At 38.4% G+C, this 16240-nt stretch overlaps 1 pseudogene; it reads right to left on the bottom strand.

The window, feature by feature from the left end:
• Positions 1-613: 613 nt before the first annotated feature.
• LOC134209964 (uncharacterized) lies at positions 614-15496 on the bottom strand (annotated as a pseudogene).
• Between the last annotated feature and the right edge of the window lie 744 nt (positions 15497-16240).

Here is a 16240-nt window from a genome sequence, read left to right as displayed (position 1 = left end):
ACAAATCGACGTATGCATCTTTGTTTACAAAATCACATACGTCCTTTTGAATAAGTACCTGAGATATATAAACTCAATGTTTGTATGTTTGTGTATGCTCCAGCCTAACTTCTGAACCCATTATTGTATTGTTTAGTTATCGATCAATTTAACCATTTATCGAAATTATGGTTGCCCAGTGACAAGCAATGATTAATGTGTTTCCTTCTGGATGGTGAATGTGATCCCTTCTTTAAAAATAGACGTTTGCCCGGAATAAGGCATCGGTGGATGTTTTTCCTTCTTTAGAAATAAACGTTTGCCCGGAATATGGCGATTATGGGTTTGCTCCCTTCTTCAAAACCAGTCAATGTTTTCAAATGAAATCTGCCTTCTTCTGATCAAATGATGAAGTATCGATAAGAAAACGCAATTATCCTGTTGACCAATTGGTTTATTCATTTTCCGATTGTGAAAAAAAAACTGCGAATCAAACTGGCAATTCCGAGCAAGGCCGGGTACATAAAGCTAGTACAACTGTAAAGGGTCCCCCAGACCTAAGCAATTTCATCGCCGCGACTAGTTGTCGCCGCGATTTTATCGTTGAGTCTGGTCGCTGCAGGCAATGTTCCATTTACGCTTCCATATTAACGGCTACAGAATCGCAGTCGCCAAGCGATAGAATCGCGTCGCGTGTCTTTGGGGGAACGTTAAGTCGTTTGTTTTCACAGATTTCTAGTAGTTTGCTTCAGAGTCTCCAGCCATCCTCAAGATCAACGGCATCAATCTATTCTTCTGTAACTGTTAAAACATTTTTCTAAAAAAAATCATCGCTCAGTTACTCTGCCATCATCTCGCGTGCATGTTGCACAAAATCATGCTTTGTACAATGATGTCAATAAAAGGCGCTAGTGGAGATTGCCAATAATGAAGGTATACGATGCGAGCCCCTCTGCATATGAAATCGCAATCAACTGAATCTGTCCGGCCGTTGAATTTGTGGTCGATGTGATTTTTTCAGTGTTACGTCTGTCTGTCAGTGATACTAATTTCTAATCGCATATACCTAATAATGCGCAACACAACATCTGTTCGCGACGCATGACTTCGACGCATGCACATCTTTCACGACTTACGATTACGAATCTGTATTTGAACTGGCCGGGGTTTTGCCAAATCGCACCAAGCGCCAACAAAAAATTATTAATTTTTCTGCCTAAGCTTTCGCTTTGCAGATTTAATTGATAATAGTGTACGAGAAAGGCAAAAATACGAATTGAATTTCCCACTACTTCATAACTAAGGATAACACATGTGTGGATGAATTGATATGAAATGATTTCCGTTTTACTTTTACGATCAAAATAGCACAAGTCAGTCAATAAGTCGCTTGGTGCGTTTTGGCAGAACTCCGACCAATCGTAAATGCAATAAATTCGCACATTGGTGATGTTGCAAAAAGCATTTCTCGGAAAGTTCACAAACCGCACTGGTTCGTTATTATGGAGACGCATGGTTTTTGATTATAAATGAGAAGTTGCTTTCTTATTGCCTACAAAGCTGCTACTTATATTTATAAATATTGGATCAAACGACGTTTTATGAAAAATTATCTTAATGTTAACAGATAATGGCTTTATATTATTCTTTTGTGAATTCCGCAAACAGTATAAACTACATGAATATGTGTACCTAAATGAACCTTATTTGATAAAACAAATAGTCTTCTGTTAGGTACATGTTTTATTGATTTAACCAGATTTACTTGTGTCCAAACTTCTAGCTGAATTTCGCAGGCAGGAACGGCAATGTCGCCTTTGCTGCTTTATACTTCTATAACCGAGAGGCTACCTCGCTCGAAGCCTACACCAACCCCACCGAGCTGTACCCGCGCTGATGGAAGAAATCATTTGTTGTTTGGGTTTCGGTCGTATACGCGCGCGTGTATTACAGTCCGTGCAGTGTAGTAGGAATGATAAAGACTTCATAATATTAACAGACGTCGGCGGGCAACGACGGACGGTGCTCCTTATATGTTGGTGTGTGACTTATAAAAGAAGTGCTATTTTCAGCCGGTTCCCATTCCATTTGAATTCGGTACGTCGAGTGTGAAGGTTGTCCGCCGGAGACGAGCCCACGAAGTTTTGACGTGTTTTGTGATTGTGTGTTGTAGACGAAAACCTGTGGGGACCATTACTCGAGGTGCTGATAAATTTGATAATCACCGAAATACTGTTGTTGAGCCGTGTTGTGAAATTTGGCGAGTTATTATTGGTGTGACCCCCATTCATTGTTTGCAGTCGATTTGTGATAAGAGGCCAAAGCTGGTACGATTGTGGAGAAGATCTTACAAGTTCTTAAGTGTGCAAAAAGTCAAGGTTATCTGCTGCGCAGAGATATTTTTGTTACCAAGTGGTGCCACTTCAGTTTGAATAACATTAATACGTAATTTGATTAAGGTAGGATGCTCATAATAATTTTCAAAAATTTCAGTTAAGTTTTGTCAAGGTATTAAAGGATTTTTGATTTGTCAATTTCAATTTTAGATGTGCCTTTTATTTTTAAACATTTATTATTATTCCTCGAGGCATTTCCAAATCGATTTATAAAATATTCTCAAAATTTCTAAAATTTAATCCACCCTCAAAAAACTGTCCAATACATTTAGATTCCAGACCGAACACTAACACTGCGCTGACGCTGGTTGGAAATGCGGCTACACACGCTTCCTTCAAGCATCTTGCCCTCTTTACAGTATTTGATTTTCGTTCTGTTTTGTCCCCTTCTTTTCTATACACACAGGCGTGAAACGCAATTTATTGTGCATACGTGGGAGATAGTGATTCAAAACGCACGTTCCGTGCATGCATAGTATGTAACAGTAAGGTGGGCCACATTTGCATAAAAAAGTTGTGGAATTAAATGGGATGGTACAAACTCGTCTTATGACAAATAAAAAAGTTTTTCAAGGCTGATACCCTTTGAAATCAAAGATTTTAACGCCAATAAGCTACTGTAAAAAAATGAACAAGATTCGTCCAGCCTAAGTAGGTGCTGCTCGTTCAGTTCGTTGAAGTCCGTATGAGAAAAGTTGGTTGAATGTATTGGAAAGTTGTTGAATATTGTTCATTACTGACAAGAACAATCTTTACACAAAAAGTAAGAAAATTATTAAGCTCTTCTAGTGGGATGTCTTTATTTCTCCGGTATTTTTTTCAAAAGGTCGTATGTGATTTTGTAAACAAAGATTCAAACGTCGATTTCCCCCCTCTGATGGCACACCCACGCAAACCATCACCTCCGACAGGTGGGGAGGGCTTCGGCTACCTGTTGGTGGTGTTGGTTTGCGTGGGAGTGCCATTAGATTGGACAAATCAACGTATGAATCTTTGTTTACAAAATCACATTACGTCCTTTTGGATAAGTACCCGACATTTGTTGTAAGTCAAGTCTCAGTGTTCAGTCTCGTGTCAAGTCAAATTTGTTGTAGCAGGCCTGTTCTGCATTCAATAAATATTTAAAGAGCGCATTTTCCCTTCATTCCCCCATTAAACGCCCTGGGAGACCCGCTTGATTATCTTTGTTTGACAAACCAACATCGTCTATTTTAACTTTCTGCTGATACGTTGAACCCCCTATGCCTTTACAGGTTTTAAAACCCACATTTCAATACCAAATTTTCAAAACGACTTTTCTGCTATCGTGAAGAAAGATTCAAACATCGATTTGACGAATCTGATGACAAATCCACGTAAACCAACATAGCCAACTGATGGTGTTGGTTTGCCTGGGAGTGCTATCAGTTTCGCCAAATTGACGTTTGCATCTTTGTTTACGACGGTAGATAAGTCGTTTTGAGAATTTGGTATTGATTTTGTGCTACACTAAGACTACCTGACTTTAAGGTAAAACGCCTTATAGCCTATTCTGATAACGCCATTTATTATAATAATTAACGTATTAAATTGAAGGAAGAAATTGAATGTTTGAGGATTGTCATCAAGTTATTCTTTATCATGATATTTTTTATGAACATTACGTAATCTGAATAGGCTATTAAAGCCCAATGCGTAAATTACCTCACAATTTCACAGGCACAAATCTCAACAACGAAGCCACCAACAATGTACGTATTTCTAGTCCTTGTTGCATGCCTTGTAATTAATGCATTACATTGTGTATTTCTTACGTTTGTGCTAACGCTTTAGATTTGAGACATCGTCATTTGTTTCTCGTCTTTCGTATTACTCAAACCAAAGTGGAAAGACAAAGATTTAATATTATTTACTGTTCTCGTAGAGGTATCTTAAATTGCACCAGTGGGTCTTCGCTCTTATTAAAGGGAATAGGTTTTGACTGTGTGTTGTAGAGAAATTTGCGCACACTGACACATTGTTGTGCAAACTCCATATAAATCTTCATTCACGGCCAAATTCACCACCACCAAAAATGTATGAAAAAATGACCCCCGATAGAACATTTTATAATTACACTTACGTGAAAGAGGAGAGCCTATGCTATCGTGCAGTGGGTGTTTCAGAGATACTGATTTTTCAAAAATAAACCACTTTGGACAAAGACACCGTGTTGTTGTTTGCACTTGCTTGTCGGATTCACTTTTTTCATTCGATATACATCCAGTCTCGTGTACAATCATGAAATCTACAAAGATTAAAATTATTCAATCGATAAGGTTTTCGAAAACAAACGTTTTTGATAACGTCTGATTTTCGTATGACTAGTACAGCGTTGGTAAAAACATGTTTTAATCAAATCGCAATAGTCGAGCCCTCATGCGCGTGCAAAAACGTTTGGAAATTTAAAAATAATTTTACGATAATTCAAACGGATGAGTCGAATAATGCATGTTTGTGGCAGATAAGTCAGGCGTGTTTTAACTCGCGCTCGATTTGAAGATCTTCCAACGTTTGTGAGATTTTGGGTTTTTTTGCGACTACATTTTACTTATTCAAAACAAGTATAGTTGCATTCTTGATAGTATCTTCGTTCGGAGACGAGCCAGCCTCGGGCTGCAAGTCTCTTAAATAAAGACAAAAAAAAGTATCTTCGTAGCCAGACATTGGCGTTTTTGTTTTAATCGATGTCGACATTTTAATCGATGACAACTGTAATCATAGCGTACTTTTCACTGATGTTTGAAGTCAAGATACAAAGCATTCTAGTAGTAAAAAACTTGAATAGTGTGAACCAGGGGAGAAGGCGGAGCACTGAATCCCTACCCCAACATGTACGACATCTGGATTTGGTTCTAAACTGTAAACTACAGTGTTAATTCTCTACCACCTTTTGTTATGGCGAGGCAATTTTATGCACACTTTTGTTTTCGATATTTTATCAAAATTAAACACTCAATCATGCAGCAATATAACGATGTAATATGCTTGAGATACCTGCTTGATTATAGGGACTCGAAAAAGAATTTAATTGCACTATCTAACCGAATATAAAAATGTTCACATTAACGATTGCGCCCTAACACCGGTTCTAAGCTTCGATGCAGAGTACACGAGCTTTGTTCGCCAGTGACAGGCGTATGAGGCCCTTGGGGTGAACTTCTCTTCTAGTCTATAGAAAATAATCGTACAGTTGAGTTTGAAATTCACGATCCCCGTATAGATGCTTGTCATTTAGTCCGGTTAGAATAATATACCTACATATCATCGCACGGCACAAGTACAGTCTTCAGAAATGTTTAGTTTGGAAAGTAACGCTGTACATATTTTTTTCCCGAGCAGGTAATAAGAAGCATGCATGCTCTTTTCTTTCCATTTTTATGTACCATGTTTCGACTCCTCACAATATTCGTTAGAATATTTTGCCTTCCATTCCATTTGTGGTGCTAATTTTTCTAGTTGCTTATGTCAGTGGTTCAGTGAGAAATGAAAAAGAAATACAAATTGAACCACAGCCGGTTTCGGTACACCTTGGCTCACGAGAAAAGCAATGGAATTTCTTTTTCATAAACGCATAGGATTCATTATTTAAACCTTAGCTAATTGTTTCGTGAGCACTAAGATCTTGAAATAGGTTACTATGCCGGTTCTTCATCTCATAGACCTAATATTCACCCATCAGTAATGTGTCAAAGAAACGCTAGACAAAGTATAATAATCTTGAAAGTCGCTGATTATAAAACTCCGGTCCGCTCAAGTAATTTTGGACATGTGTTAGCATTACGATGTTTCTATGCATCACTCATTGTTCCAATTACAGGGACCGATGTTAGCAAAGAATTACAAATTAGACTAATGAAATCGAGACAGCTGAATGTCGAAATATGATTTAAAGATTTTCATTCGTTCCAAAATTATTAAAAGAAAAACAGAATGTCAATTTTTGTTTTTCTTTCAGATTTGGTTGTCCTTCGACTCGTCTATACGGCTTCAAGCTGAATATGTGTGCTATACATATGCTCAAGAGCTTCTATTTCATCCTTTCACCAGCAAATCTGGCGAATCTTTTCAGCTGTTTTTGACGTGCTTGCTAAACTAATTTACAGCATGTTACACATTTTTTTTCTCAATCTTTACTAAACCACCATAGAGTAATATAATTCGCTTCAATGGCGCTTTTCAGATTTTTTAATCTGTTGAATATGTTTTTACAGTCACTGAATTCAATTTGATTTGATTTAATAATATTTGAGAGGAGAGTAATTTCGGAGTTAATTTAATGTTTTTTCAAACTGAAAAATACCAATTCAGCACCAACATTTCAAAGGGCGTAACTGCTTTTGTAAACAAAAGCTGCTCACGTCGTTGGTGGTTAATTTGAGTTTACCACGCAATCCAACACCACTGATGGAAGCATCGAATCCTCTTCTTTCATTAAATGGTGCTGGATTGCGTGAGTGAGCACAAATAAGCCCACCAGAGACGTGAGAAGCTCTTGTTTACAAAAGCAGTTTCGCCCTTTTGAAATGTTGGTGCCGAATTTTGTTTCTACCTAGATTCGAACTCCTGATCTTCTGATTCAATGGATGCTGCTCTCTCATCTCCGTCACTTTCACATCTGTAAATAACAAAGAAAGTTTTGGATGTGCTTCTTTGCATACACCATAGGTCGTTTTTTTTTTACTAATTTTATTTGCTAATTATCTAATACATGCATTCCTCTCTTAGACTAGGTGTTCCGTGTTTTCTTAACATTATCATCCTTATTTGCTATGCTATATTTTTAGTTTTTATTAATACATTTCAATTGCCTCTGGCAGTTAGAATTTTTCCTCTGGTTTAATTGAACCATGTAGGAATTATAATGTTTTCAACTTAAACTAATCTTAACCTATTTAATCTAAGGGTACAAGGAGTTAATCGTTGCAATAGAAGATTGCAACGATTTTTTGTCTAAAATTGGAAATTATTTTGTTGGACATTTGTTGCAATGACTCAATATTAGAAATTCTATGAAGTTCATTGGTACTATACCACGGAGGCAACTTCAGAATCATTTTCAGAATTTTATTTTGAATCCTCTGAAGTGCCTTCTTTCTGGTATTGCAGCAACTAGTCCATATTGGCACAGCATACAACATGGCAGGTCTAAAAATTTGTTTGTAAATCAAAAGTTTGTTCTTAAGACAAAGTTTTGATTTTCTGTTTATAAGTGTCTAGACACTTAATATATTTGTTACATTTGGCTTGAAGGCCTTCAATGTGATTTTTAAAAGTTAATTTTTGATCTAGCAGAAGTCCTAAATATTTAGCTTCGCTAGACCAATTAATTGGAACCCCATTCATAGTGACAATATGTCTGCTAGAAGGTTTCAAATAAGAAGCTCTCGGCTTATGTGGGAAAATTATAAGCTGAGTTTTGGAAGCATTCAGGAAATTTTCCATTTTGCAAGTAAGTGGAGAAAATATCCAAACTTTTTTGCAATCTACTACAAATGACACGAAGACTTCGCCCTTTGGCTGAGAGACCTGTGTCATCTGCAAACAAAGATTTTTGACACCCTGGTGGTAAATCAGGTAAGTCAGAAGTAAAAATGTTATACAATATGGGCCCCAGTATGCTGCCTTGGCAGATTTAGAATTCTGATAGTTTACCTGCAGTGAGCGATCTGATAAATAATTTTGGATCAGTTTAATAATGTACAGAGGAAAATTAAAATTCATCATTTTTACAATCAAACCTTCATGCCAAACACTGTCAAATGCTTTCTCTATATCAAGAAGAGCAACTCCAGTCGAATATTTTTAAGATTTGTTGAACTGAATTTAGTTCTTAACTCTTAATAACTGATGAGTGGTTGAATGTCCATGGCGAAACCAAATTGCTCATCAGCAAAAATAGAATTGTCATTAATATGAACCATCATTCTATTTAAAATAATCTTTTCAAACAGTTTGCTTATTGAAGAAAGCAAACTGATTAAGGATAACTAGAAGCCTCAGCTGGATTTTTGTCCGGCTTAAAAATTGGAACAACTTTGGCGTTTTTCCATTTATCTGGGAAGTATGCCAATTGAAAACATTTGTAAAATAAATTAACCAAAAAGGATAAAGAGATCTCAGGAAGATCTTTAATAAGTATGTAGAACAAACCATCATCACAAGAGGCTTTGATATTTTTAAATTTTCTAGTAATAGATCTCACTTCATCCAAATTAGTTCCCAACGAAGGATCAAAAACATTATCTTGGTTGAGAATGTCTTCGAAGCTCCGTGTAACCTGATCCTCAATTGGACTAGTGAGACCTAGACTAAAATTATGGGCACTCTCGAACTGCTGAGCAAGTTTTTGAGCCTTTTCGCCATTTGTTAATAAAATTTTATTTCCCTCTTTAAGCGCTGGAATTGGCTTTTGAGGTTTTTTAAGAATTTTCGTTAATTTCCAAAATGGTTTCGAACTGGGATCCAACTTCGAGACATTATTCTCAAAGTTGGTATTTCTCAGAATAGCGAAACGTTTTTTAATTTCATTTTGCAAATCTCGCCAAATAACTTTCAACGCGGGATCGCGAATTCTTTGGTATTGTCTTCGCTTCCCATTTTAAGACTGATCAGTGGCTGAAGATCGTCGTCAATAATAATGGAGTTGAATTTCATTTCACATTTAGGAATTGCATTGCCTATGGCTTCGACAATTAAATTTGTCAAAGCTACGAGCGCATTGTCAATATCACTTTTGGTATCCAAAGGAATATTAACATCAAAATTCCTATCGATATATGTTTTAGATAAATCCCAATCAGCTCTATGATAATTAAAAGTAGAGCTGATTGGATTATAAATGGCTTCTTGTGAGATTTCAAATGTCACAGGAAGGTGATCAGAGTCAAAGTCAGCATGAGTTACCAATTGGCCACACAGCTGACTTGAATCCGTTAAAACTAAATCAATTGTAGAAGGATTTCGACTGGAAGAAAAACAAGTAGGGCCATTGGGATATTGAATAGTATAATATCCCGCAGAACAATCTTCAAATAAAATTTTTCCGTTGGAATTGCTTTGAGCATTATTCCATGAACGGTGTTTGGCATTGAAGTCACCAATTACGAAGAATTTTGATTTGTTGCGAGTCAGAATTTGAAGATCAGCTTTCAACAAATTCTTTTGCTGCCCATTGCATTGAAAAGGCAAATAGGCTGCAATGAAGGAAAATTGACCAAAATTTATTTCAACAGAAACTCCCAAGGTTTCAAAAACTTTGGTTTCAAACGAAGAAAATAATTTATGCTTGATACGTCTATTAATGACAATGGCGACTCCACCACAGGCGCTGTCAAGACGATCATTTCTGTAGATAAAATAATTTGGATCTTTTTTAATGGAGAGTCCGGGCTTTAAATAAGTTTCTGTTATAATGGCAATATGCACATTATGAACTGTTAGGAAGTTGAATAATTCATCTTCCTTACCCTTTAGAGAGCGGGCATTCCAATTTAGAACTTTCACACAATTATTTAGAACCATTAAAACGGAGTCCGATAACAATTTTTTGTGTGTACTTAATACCAACCTGAACAGCTTCTGGAATGGTATTTGCTTTGAACATTGCATCAATCATGTGATGCAATTGTTCAGTTAAAAAATCAAAATCGGAAGTGATCACGCTACCTGAATCGGCACCATGACCATTATTTTCCGTTGGGACATGGGTATAAACCTCATTTTGAGAAGAGAACTTTTGTCTACCAGCAGCGATGTTTGCATACGTAGGTACATTCGAAAATTGGAATTTACTGAAGTGCTTGCTACCCGTTGACGAGCGGCAAAATTTGTTTGTGAATTGTGGTGGGTATGAATTGCTCGACCGGTAACTGGTTTCGAAATTTGAGCGTTTGAAAATTTCTACCCGTCGAATCTGGGATCCGATTGGAATTTCCGTCATCAATTTTGCACAGGAATTCAAAACTTTTTGCGTGAAGGGCATTCCCAGAAATTGGATTTACGATTGCCCCCACAATTTGCACATTTAAATTTATTGGAATCTTCTCTCACAGGACATGCGTCCTTGGCGTGAGAGGTTCCACCACAAATCATGCATTTAGCATCCATGTGACAATGTTTGGTTCCATGACCCCACTTTTGGCACTTACGGCACTGGGTGGGGTTTTGGAAATTTCCCCCAGGCCTGCGAAAATGTTCCCATGTAACACGGACATGAGACATAATACAGGCCTTTTCCAAACTTTTCATATTATTTAGTTCACTTTTGTTAAAATGAACTAAATAAAATTCTTGAGAAATGCCCCTCTGGGAAGTACCAGGGTGGGAATTCTTTTTCATCTTAATTACTTGGACTGGTGAAAATCCAAGTAATTGAGAAATTTCAATTTTAATCTCATCCAGTGATTTATCATCACTGGGGAGACCTTTCAAGGCGACTTTGAACAATCGCTCAGTTTTGTCGTCATATGTGAAGAATTTATGGCGCTTCTCAGTTAAATACTGAAGAAGACGTTTGCGATCGTCAAAGGATCCCGGCAAAACGCGGAAGTCACCCTTCCTAGCAATCTGAAATGAAACCTTGATCCCCTGAAGGTTACTCAAGATTTCATTCCGAAAGCCAGAAAACTCGGCAACAGATACCACAATTGGCGAAATCCTTTGTTTCTTCGTATGAATCGAATCATCTGGGCTAGATTCGATTTGCTCAATTTCATCATTAATCAAATCGAACTGATTGCTCAGTTCGATAGGAGAAGAAACAGATTTAGAAGGAATATCTGAAGTCTCCAGCTTTCTTCTATTTTTTCCGCGCTTAGGCAGGGCGGTTTCGAAACCTTGTTTCTTTGAAGGAAGTGGAGAATTCAGAGACTCCCCCTTCCTCTTGTTTTTATTAATGCTCATGGCTGAGCGTGGAGACGTGACCTTCTAAGAGGTTTTTTCCCAGAACGGTGTCCCTGCAGGATTACCACCGCTTGTCGGAATTTTACTTCCGCAACGGGTCCAACGTAAAACGAAGGCACGGGTCCTTGCAAAGATCGTAACGGGATCAGTGGGTACAAATAGCGCTAAGAAGCACCGTTGAAATTAAAATAGCTTCGGGTAGTATTAAAAACTTCCTTCCGCAAAGAGAGAAAGAACCGCACAGCACGAAAGCACGATGCGGTCTGGGACCATAGATTGTTTTATTTTCTGTTTCGTGCTACATAAACGTTAGAAAGAGTCCTACAACCTACATGCTGCTTTAACACATAAGCTCAAAGATTATACTTTCAGCATCATTTCAACTATTTTTTTTCTTTGTCTATTTTTCAACTATTATTCAAACATCTATCAGCATGGTCTGTTGACTAAAATTTATGCGATGATGTTTTTAGGCAACATTTTCTCGACCTGCATACAGTAGCATCCGCTGCTAATCGTTTAACAGTAACCGTCAACAGATATTTTGCTTCTAAATGGCTTGTTTTCTTACATTATCTGCTAGCATCAATGACAGCACTTTATCAGTTGCTATAAGAGCAGGTGAACTGTGAATACCTTTGAAGCTGCATTACATAAATCAATAGCTCATACACAGCTCCGGGAACAAAAATCAAATGTCAACATTTCGGTTTGGACGTTCCATACTGATAAGCTATTAGAAGAAGCATTATAAGATTTCTTTAACGATACAGAAGACAATCTTTAACGATACAGAAGTTGCCTAAAAGTTTCGTTGGTTCATTTATAGCGCCATTACGCTATATTGTTAGTCCTATAACAAGAGCGAAAACGTTTTCAATATGAATGCTACTCACTGTAATATGGGAACTTGCTAGCAAGCAGCACAATTGCATACATGAGCTCTTAACCGGTAATCTGGGTTGCTAATGCAGACAGAGCTGTTATATGACTATATGAAAGCTGCATAAACGATAAAAGATGAAATATATTTGGCACAAACTGACTAGCTGATAGATATTTGGGTAATAGTCGAGTTGAAGTTTGAGGGATTATTAGCGGAGTCTTTTATTTTATTCAGCATTGGTTGCTTTTATTCGAATAATACACAGCCTAAGGCCAGAAGTTGAAGCTTTTAGCACCAAAATTGTTAGTTGGGGTATTCATCTCATCTCAACAGAGAGAAATACAGCACCAATGCTCTGCTTCCATGTCACTGATCATTGCTAAAAAACACAAAAATAAGACACAAATCAAATCCGTTTTCATTGCATTGATGTTGACTAGATAAACAGTTATCGCTCAGCTTCTGAGACGTACAGACGGATTACGTGTATCGTTTACGAAGTCAAACAATCAACATCAGTATTCAGTGGAGAGTGCCCTAGTGCGACAACTGGTGCTATAGCCACGATTGGTACATCTAGCCTATATACGCAACAACATTTATTGTGAATATTGCGTTTGTAGAAGCTTAAAATCAACGCGCTTCGATATTATAGAATATTTACATTAAAATTTTAAATTTCATAATTCTCTAAATTGCTCAACACATTTGAATTCCAAGCAGTATGGAATGAAGTAGCCATGATTTCGTTGAAATACTCCAGAAATAACTGAATTCCTTCAATAAATCATCTATTTGATCGTAATTGATGTATTTTTTAATTTTAATTTGAATTTCATCACTATACAAATATGGCGACAGTCATTTTTATGATAACAAAAAATCTGGCGATAAACAGCTAAATGGCTTTCGTGATAACCTCAACAATTCGGTTGGGTTTATTCATTACCGTTTTAAACCTGCAATAAAACCTTGTCATGATTACACATGCGCCCAGTGGCTGAGCCAGAAACACTTTATTCCCTATGGGCAGCGATGTCAGAGCTATTTTTTTTTTACGGAAGTTGAGTTCTACTATATACGGAATTTGGACAATTTGTATTTCCTTTACTTTCTCATAGAAACTCAGTTGCACACAACCAGAAATGTGTTGTATACTTAGAATAATCTGCACGTAATACACGGAATCACGAATGAGAACAACTGTTATGATCTCGCGATTCCAGTACAGCTTCATTCAACTATTTTCCAGAACCGGGTCAGGCACATATAGTAGGCGATAAACTGGTTAACCAAAATGTGCTTTAAAGCAAGCTGTTGGTGCACAATCTTGGCTACTTCGTTATGGCGACCGAGATAGGCTGAATCAGCATGTGGCCCAAGGCTGAACACCCGGACACGATATGCTCGATCGTCTCTCCTACTGAGTTGCACTTCCTACCGGTCCTCCACGTTTTCGTGCAATATATAGTGCCGATAGTTTTTCGTCGCAGTTACCCGGTCCTGGATGGCTACCATGAATCCGTCTGTTTCTGAGAAAAGTTCACTCCGTACCAGCCACGTATTAAACGCCACTTTGTCGATATATTCCAGCTTCAGTTGATGGGGGTTCGTCCCATGAAACTCCTGCTTCCATGATGCGATCATCTCGTCGACAGTTTTAATGTTGCAATTCAGCTGATAGTCTTCCTGCGCCAGATGCAGAGCACTGAATCCGTGATCAGCTTCACATACAGCGCGATAGATTTCGTTCTAGTTGCGGTTCTGGCTCTCCACGAAGTATCTCCGCAACTGCTGGATCTGGGAAACACATAGTGTCTGTATATCGGTGACGCCTCTTCCTCCTACTGTACGTGGCAGGGTGAATCTCTCAATGGACGATTTTGGATGGCACATGCGATGCTTAATGAACGCCACTCGTACTGCTCGATCTAACACCTCCAAGTCAGTCAAGGGCACGGCAAACATGTTTATCGCCTTCATTTATTTGCCAGTCGATAAGAAGCTTTTCAAAATACCGTTGACACGATGCAAGAACTTTTCCTGCAGTCCTTCTTGATAATCATGTGGCGAATTCCCTTCATTTGCAGGAAACCTAGGAAATTGTACGTTTCTCCATCAACTATGTTTCGAATCTCTTCCTGTTCGTTGATGCGGAAACTGTCGGCATCCACCAGGTGACCCCGGCGTAAATGTATGGATCGACATTTATCGATTCCAAACTCTACCCGGATGTCATTACTGAATACCGTTACAAGCTGCAGAAATTGGTGCAGTTTCTCCACAGATTCCGTAAACAGCTTCAAGTCGTCCATAAAGAAAGTGTGGGTAATGTTTGTACTACTTTCCCCACTCTTCAACTGATAGCCATAGTTGTGTTGGTTGAATGCTCTGCTAAGAGAGTTCATGACAAAGCAAAACCATAGAGGACTAAAGGTATCGCCTTGGAATATGCCCCTTCTGATGCTGAAAGCCCTGGATCGTAACACCTTTTCTCCATCGTTAATGTGTAGGGATAGCGTGTTGCATTAGCCTAATGACTTTACCGTCTATTATATACAACTGCAGTGCCTTAAGAAGGTTGTTGACGTCGCAATGTTTTTGTACCCTTCAGGCTATAACCGATGACGGCACTTTGTACAGACTCGAAAGGCACGTTTTGTACTTGGCTGGGTTCAAAGTGTTCCGACCCTTCGGCAGAAGATAAGTGACACCCCTAGTGATGAATTCCGGTAGCTGCCCGGGTTTATCTAGTACCGTGTTGAAGAATTCCGCCATCCGCCCGTGGACCGTTGTGAGTTTCTTATGCCAGAAATTATGCACAAAATCGGGTCCTGGTGCAGCCCAATTCCTTGTATACCGGGTAGCCTCACGTATATCTTGGGTGGTCACGTAGATAGCGGTCGTGTCTCTAATTCCACCACAATATCGCTCTTCTTCTGCCATCCACACCCCTTCGCCGTTGTGTTCTCCTACAGATTGGACCAAAACTGTGTGACTTCTTCAATCTTCGGAAGGCCTTCGGCAAAGTCGGCTTTGTCATTTCGGATGTAGTTGTAGAACTCCCTTTCGTTGATGTTGAACATTCGGATTTGCTCCTTCCTTTTCAAACATTCTCCATAACGTCGCAATCGTTTAGCAAGAGCAATCAACCGCTGTCTAGGGTGTCGAGGATCTCAGTTATGTTCGCCTCGGTGAGATCACGGAGTTCTGTGGGTTTCACAATTTCAGCAACATTCCGAACTATAGTCTCGTTGATCGATTCCTCTGCTTGTACTGTGTTAATCGAGCAAGACAAACCATTGATTTTCATCGATTGAAAAATCAAGTCATGCCAAGCTGGAAAGCAGAATTTCAATTCAATCTAATCGGTAGGAATCGAGCTTTTCATCCTCAAATATGAATGTCCATTTTGTATGAAAATCAATGCCTGGCGTTATGATTATTTCTACCAGTCACGTATCCGAGCGTGAAACACTTCCTTTCCATTAGTAATTGTACGAGAACCGGCAGATGTGAACATTTGCCCAGCATCACTTAATTTACGCTGCCACATCTCATCATATGTAGGTATATTAGTTTACAAATAACCCGTGCGATCAGATTCCTCACTTAAATCATACAGGATTGTACTTTGAACCGATCATCGCAACGTGTTTTATTACGTATCAGTTTTCATCACCATACAGTAACCAGTGATACAACTAAATGTGTGCAAGATCAATGGTAGCACTTGAGTTCATTATTGGCTTCCTCTTTGTTCCAGCTATTAAGTGCCATGAGCATGTTTGTATGTAAGCATTCACTGTTTGCATCTTTAGAAGCCCAAAAAAAACAATATTTAGATGCTAACAAACAAATCAAGTTGTATCACTTGCATATACCAGTGAGACGAATATTCATTAGCCCTATTACGTGTTCTTGTTTTTGGATTTCCCGTGACACACCCCCACGCTTGTCATATGCATACACACAGTCCGTGGGGGCCAGTTAATCTTAGACTGTCGTTGAAGCGATGGCATGTAGATTGAGCACACATCGGGAAGCTTGAAGTTAC

This window comes from Armigeres subalbatus, chromosome 2 (genome assembly GCF_024139115.2).
Source record: "Armigeres subalbatus isolate Guangzhou_Male chromosome 2, GZ_Asu_2, whole genome shotgun sequence".
NCBI lineage: Eukaryota > Metazoa > Arthropoda > Insecta > Diptera > Culicidae > Armigeres > Armigeres subalbatus.
This window is presented reverse-complemented; position numbering and strand designations above follow the sequence as displayed.